Here is a 5,991-nt window from a genome sequence, read left to right on the forward strand (position 1 = left end):
CAAGAATGCAACAATTCTGGATTTTACCAAAATAGACCCTGCTGCCTCCTAAATTGCCAACGGCCTCTCAAAAATTTAATGGAAAAGGGGTAGTATGACAAGAATTCATCATCCCAGAGAGGGAAGAAAGAGTTACTTTTCCTAGTCATTAGTACAGTGTGCCTTGTTAATTAAGTATCTATATAAATTAGAAAAAGTGCTTTACTTGCATGCTTCAATAAAATGAATACTGAGTGTAGTAATGTTATGTTAGATCTGTACAGATATAAATTTTTTGCAGCTATATAAAAGAGTCTATGTATAAGATGGGCTTTTGCCATTTTAAACATGATTTTTTAATTAAAAAAATAAAGATTAAACTATCGTGATTTGTAATGTAGTTGATTATTACGCCAGTAATTTTGGTCTTTAACACACTTTATTCATTAGGAACAGGTAGGGAATACTCTAATGATTTAAAAGTAACATGTGCATTTCACCACTATTTAGATGTATTTCTGTTGCACTGACAAATACAGGGGCAAACAAAGTATGCAAAATCCTACTTGTAGGACTAGATAGAGGCAACAGTGTCTGGAAAAGGGCAAAATTGTGCTTCTGTGTGAATTGACTTTACTGAACTCTAAGCTGTGATAAGCTTATAGTCTTCAAGGGAAGGCAAGTAGCATGGCAGTAACAAGTAGTTAACACTGAGTAGAAAACGGACACAGCCAAACGAAAGCTGAGGTTGGCAGCAAGTCATCACAGTCCTGACTGGAGAACTGCAGCTTGTGCCACTGCAACCAGAAGAAGGACAGCAACTGCACGAAGAGGCAGACAATGGTGAAGACATTAGAAGAATGAGAGGGGAATTCAAACACTGCTAGAAAAATGACTTGAAACGATCTGAATTATGCTCAAGGAACCTATTAAAAAAACAAAGAAATCCACACAGCTATGTATTCTTTTCAGAGCAACTAAATGCAGGTCAATTCCTGTTTTACAGCATTATTTTTTATACAAAAATCAAATCTTCATTTATACTGCAAGTATTCTGGACACCTGTTATATTAATTTTTTTCTCATTCAACAAAAAAGAAAAGTGATAAAACATCAAAGCACACCAGGTCTAAGGAACTCGAGCTGTCACAGCACTTGATCCATCCTGGAAAAGAGGATTTCAATGAGAAGCACGTTTACAGAGGGGAGAAGAACTAGACAACTTTCAAAATTGGAGCTTGGCAGAACAGAAACATAGTCTTCTTAAAACAATTTTGTTGCCTATGGGAGCTTGAACAAATAACATATCAGAAGTCAAGCTGAGTTAACAGATTTTTTTCTGGTGGGATTAGAAGAGGTGAGACTTCATGGGACCAGTGGTATTCTTAGAAATATATTACTCAAATATCTTCAGAATAGACCACAAACCTAAACATTAAAAGAAAAAAAAAAAATCACAAGCACGTCTGGCTAAGAAGCTTACTGAAAATGTAAAGGAAAACCAAGAGAGTATCAACATTCAAATCACTGATTGAAATGCTAATATTGCTAACTGATGATGTATGATATTGCACCTTCTTTTTGGAAACAGCAAGTTGGAGATTTAAAAATTTCTTTTTCACGACAAAAATCAAAATTTCAGGTTCATGGAGTGAGAATCTATTACACTTTTTCCTTAAGTGACCCAGTTGGGACCACCAACGAAGAGAAGGTGACAGCTGCCTGAAGCAAAGGAAGAAGGCTTTTCTCATTCCATTCACTGGGAGGGAAGGGGATGGAGTATTCAATGCTTATCGTTGATGCACCCTTAGCAATCAGTGTGCAACAGCAAACACAAGGGGGAAACCAGTGTACAGTACTAGTGCTGTTTAAATAACACACCAGATTATACATTGCAGCATAATTAAAACTACACACACATTCTTGGTACATGCTGGTATATAGGATCTCATACACATGTTAGCTACCATGCCCTCACACAAGTAGTTTCACACATTCTCTCTCTCACACACACAGATACATTTACCATCAACAGTCATACGCTGCACTCATTGCCACTCACAGTTTCTGAAGGCTCTATATAAGGTAGATTGCTATATCGTCTGGAGCTACCACTTTTAATGAAAGCACATGCTAAAAGATCACGTCCACTGTAATCTTGCAGCAACACTCGGAATGATCACACAAAAACCAGGGAATGTTAGCGCACACACAAAATTAAGCTAAAGAAAAAGTCTTTGGAGTTCCAATCACACGGTTAGTATAACAATCCCATAATTGTGAAGACTAATTGTAAGCTTTTATAGTTGATTAAGTCACACAGTGCAAAGAAAGGTCCATTGACCCTTTTGGTAAAGGGAGGGCTGGAAGCCACACAGATTAAGTTCAATGGATAGTCCGTATATACATGTGATGAGGAACACCCAAACTAAATTTGTGCTCTTAGGCTGGTCATTCTGAATCCCGATGCACTTCTGAAGCATCAGCTCGGCAGATTGGGCAAGTACGATTTGCCTTAAGCCATTTGTCGACACACTTGGCATGGAACTCATGGTTACAGGGTAAAACTCTAAGTAGCTGCCTTGACTCAAAATCACACATGCATACTACACACAAAGTCTGTTCTTACTGGTGGTTGTTAGGATTGAACCGGTAAGAAGGAAGTTGTTCAATATCTGCTTTAGTCAGTCCTCGAGGCTTGGCCTCTCCCAGTCGCTCTGCTAGGTTTAACAGGGCCTCGTAATTTTCTACTTCTCCATCTTCCACATCCAATTCAAAGCTGAAAGTTGGGCCCACTGCAGGTGGCACTGGAAGCATTGATAACACATATGGTAGTAAGCTGGGATGGTAAGGGGGTGGTGGTATGGGCTGCTGGGATCGGTATCTACTGTGTCCTGTGAGCCTCCGAGGCATAAATGGAGGATAAGGTACTCCATACGAAACCTCCTGATGCAAAGGATCATGTGTTAGGAACTGCAAAGGAGCTGATGGAGGTAATGTCGGGGGATGGGCAGATGGAGGGTAAGTAAAACCTCCCACAGGAAGATGTTCTCCTAAGAGTTCCACTTCGTTTTCTATCCTTTGCAGAGGCGATCGTGACTGCTGTGTTTGGAAAGGGACAAACTGGCTTGGAGGTGGCAAATGAGGAGGATGATGGGGAGAAAGATGGGGAGGATGTAAAATAAACGGATCACTGGAAATAAGGGGTGGAAATGCAGCATATGGTACTGGTAAGTGCTGAACAGAACATGCTTGAAGCATTGGAGGAGGCACACTACAGACAGGGAGGTGCTGTCCACTGAAAACCACAGAGCATCCTGGGACCTGTTGTGTACTGCAAGCAGGGATGTGCTGGCCTGTGCAGAGGGGAATCCCATGTGGTGCCACTGTTGTTACTGTGTAAGAAACAGGGACGGTGCCCTGATGGAGCTGATCATGTATGTCAACCACTACTGCATTCTGCTGGGGTGGATGAGCAGCAGGGTGTAACAGACGGGGAGATACATTCGGAGGGTGGAAGGCTCGAGGTTCTTCTATTGCTTGCTGCTGTGCATAAGGGAGATGGTGATAATTTTCATCTTGACTAATGGAATTAAGTCGAGACTGACGATCCCTTCTTCCTCTCTGACGCCTGACAGGAGGACTTCTTCTGTTGCGTGCAGGTGTGTTGCATCGTTCCCCTGAGAAGTGATGTTGGCTTGGTCAAACTGAAGGGGGCTGCCTATTTGATGTCATCTCCCATGGTCGCATTGGTGGTGAGGGAGCTGGTGATGCTGATGTATAATCGAAGACTGAATGAGAGAGGCGCTGTCTCTTGGGACTTGGACTATCTTCACTCTAGCGAGCCCAGGGTGCGAGACCGCCAGACGCTCCGCCCCTCTCCCCCTCTAAAAAATTTTCATATGGTTAATTTTTTTGTCTAGGATGTAACTGATTTGCGGGGGGTGGGGGTGGGAATAGCTTTACTGAGATATGATTTGCATACCATACAATTCACCCATTTAACATGGACACTTCAGTGGTTTTTAGGATATTCACAGATATGTACAACCATCACCATAGTCAAATTTAGAACATTTTCATCATCTCAAGGAGAAACTCCTCTCACTCATCTGCCTCTGCAAATGTCTCACCCTTATACCCCAAGTAACCACTAATCAACATTCTGTCTCCATAGATTTCCCTATTCTGAGATTTCATGTAAGTGGAATCACATAATATGTGGTCTTTTGTGATTGGCTTCTTTCAGCTAGCACAATGTTTTCAAGGTTCATCCATATTGTCTAATATATCAGTACCTCATTCCTTTTTTATGGAATAATATAATATTTCATTGTACAGATATATGAATAATATTTGAATATACTGAATATATGAATAATGAATAATATTTCATTGTACAGATATACCATTTATTTATTCATTTGTCTGTTGATGGACATTTAGGTTGTTTTTACCTTTTGGTGAAAGCTGCCATAACTTATATACAAGTTTCTGTACAGGCATGTTTTTGTTTCTTTTGGGTGGAACTGCTGGATCATATGTTAACTCTATGTTTAATTCTTTGAGTAAACTGCTACACTGTTTTCCAAAGTAGATGAGCCATTTTACATTCCCATGAAAGCTTATAAGGATTCTACTTTCTTATCATCTTCACCAATACTTGCTATTAATGGCTTTTTGATTTCTAGCCATCTTAGTGGGTGTGCAGTGGTTTCTCATTGTGGTTTTGACTTACATATCCCTGATAACTAAAGATGCTGAGTATCTTTTCATATTCTTACTGGCCATTTGGAGAAATGTCTTTTCAAATATTTCCAATTAATATAATTACTTTCAGAGAATAAGTAACAGGAGAGAGAAAGCTATTTCATTGACAGATCTTTTAATGTTTGAAAACAAAAATATAATCAACTAAGCTAACTTTAAAGTCTGTAAACTTTTGACCCTAAGTTTGTTTTTAAGCACATTTATTAGAAAATCCAATACTTTGGCTACCTCATGCGAAGAATTGACCCATTGGAAAAGACTCTGATGCTGGAAGGGATTGGGGGCAGGAGGAGAAGGGGACGACAGAGGATGAGATGGCTGGATGGCATCACCGACTCGATGGACATGAGTTTGGATGGACATGAGTTTGGGAGTTGGTGATGGACAGGGAGGCCTGGCGTGCTACAGTTTATGGGGTCGCAAAGAGTTAGACACGACTGAGTGATTGAACTGAACTGAACTGATTAGAACATCTGGCTCTGGGTGAGTGACCACACCATCGTGATTATCCCGGTCATTAATACCTTTTTTGTACAGTTCTTTTGTATATCCTTGCCATGTCTTATTAATCTCTTCCGCTTCTGTTAGGTCCGTACCATTTCTGTCCTTTATTGTGCCCATCTTGCCACAGGACTGGAAGAGGTCAGTTTTCATTCCACCTCTAAGAAAGGCAATGCCAAAGAATGCTCAAACTACCACACTCATCTTACAAGCTAGTAAAGTAATGCTCAAAATTCTCCAAGCCAGGCTTCAGCAATACATGAACCGTGAACTTCTAGATGTTCAAGCTGGCAGAGGAACCAGAGATCAAATTCCCAACATCCGCTGGATCATCGAAAAAGCAAGAGAGTTCTAAAAGAACATCTACTTCTGCTTTATTGACTACGCCAAAGACTTTTGACTGTGTGGATCACAACAAACAGTGGAAAATTCTTAAAAAGAGCTGGGAATACCAGACCACCTTACCTGCCTCTTGAGAAATCTGTATGCAGGTCAGGAAGCAACGGTTAGAACTGGACATGGAACAACAGACTGGTTCCAAATAGGAAAAGGAGTATGTCAAGGCTGTATATTGTCACCCTGCTTATTTAACTTATATGCAGAGTACATCATGAGAAATGCTGGGCTAGATGAAGCACAATCTGGAATCAAGCTTGCTGGGAGAAATATCAATAACTTCAGATATGCAGATAACACCATCCTTATGGCAGAAAGTGAAGAAGAATTAAAGAGCCTCTTGAT

The 5,991-nt window shown here is 40.4% G+C and overlaps 1 pseudogene; it reads right to left on the reverse strand.

Annotated features, from left to right (window-relative positions):
* Nucleotides 1-347: 347 nt before the first annotated feature.
* Nucleotides 348-3,861, reverse strand: LOC138989907 (E3 ubiquitin-protein ligase RNF38 pseudogene; annotated as a pseudogene).
* Nucleotides 3,862-5,991: the final 2,130 nt, after the last annotated feature.

Source organism: Bos mutus, chromosome 11 (genome assembly GCF_027580195.1).
Source record: "Bos mutus isolate GX-2022 chromosome 11, NWIPB_WYAK_1.1, whole genome shotgun sequence".
NCBI lineage: Eukaryota > Metazoa > Chordata > Mammalia > Artiodactyla > Bovidae > Bos > Bos mutus.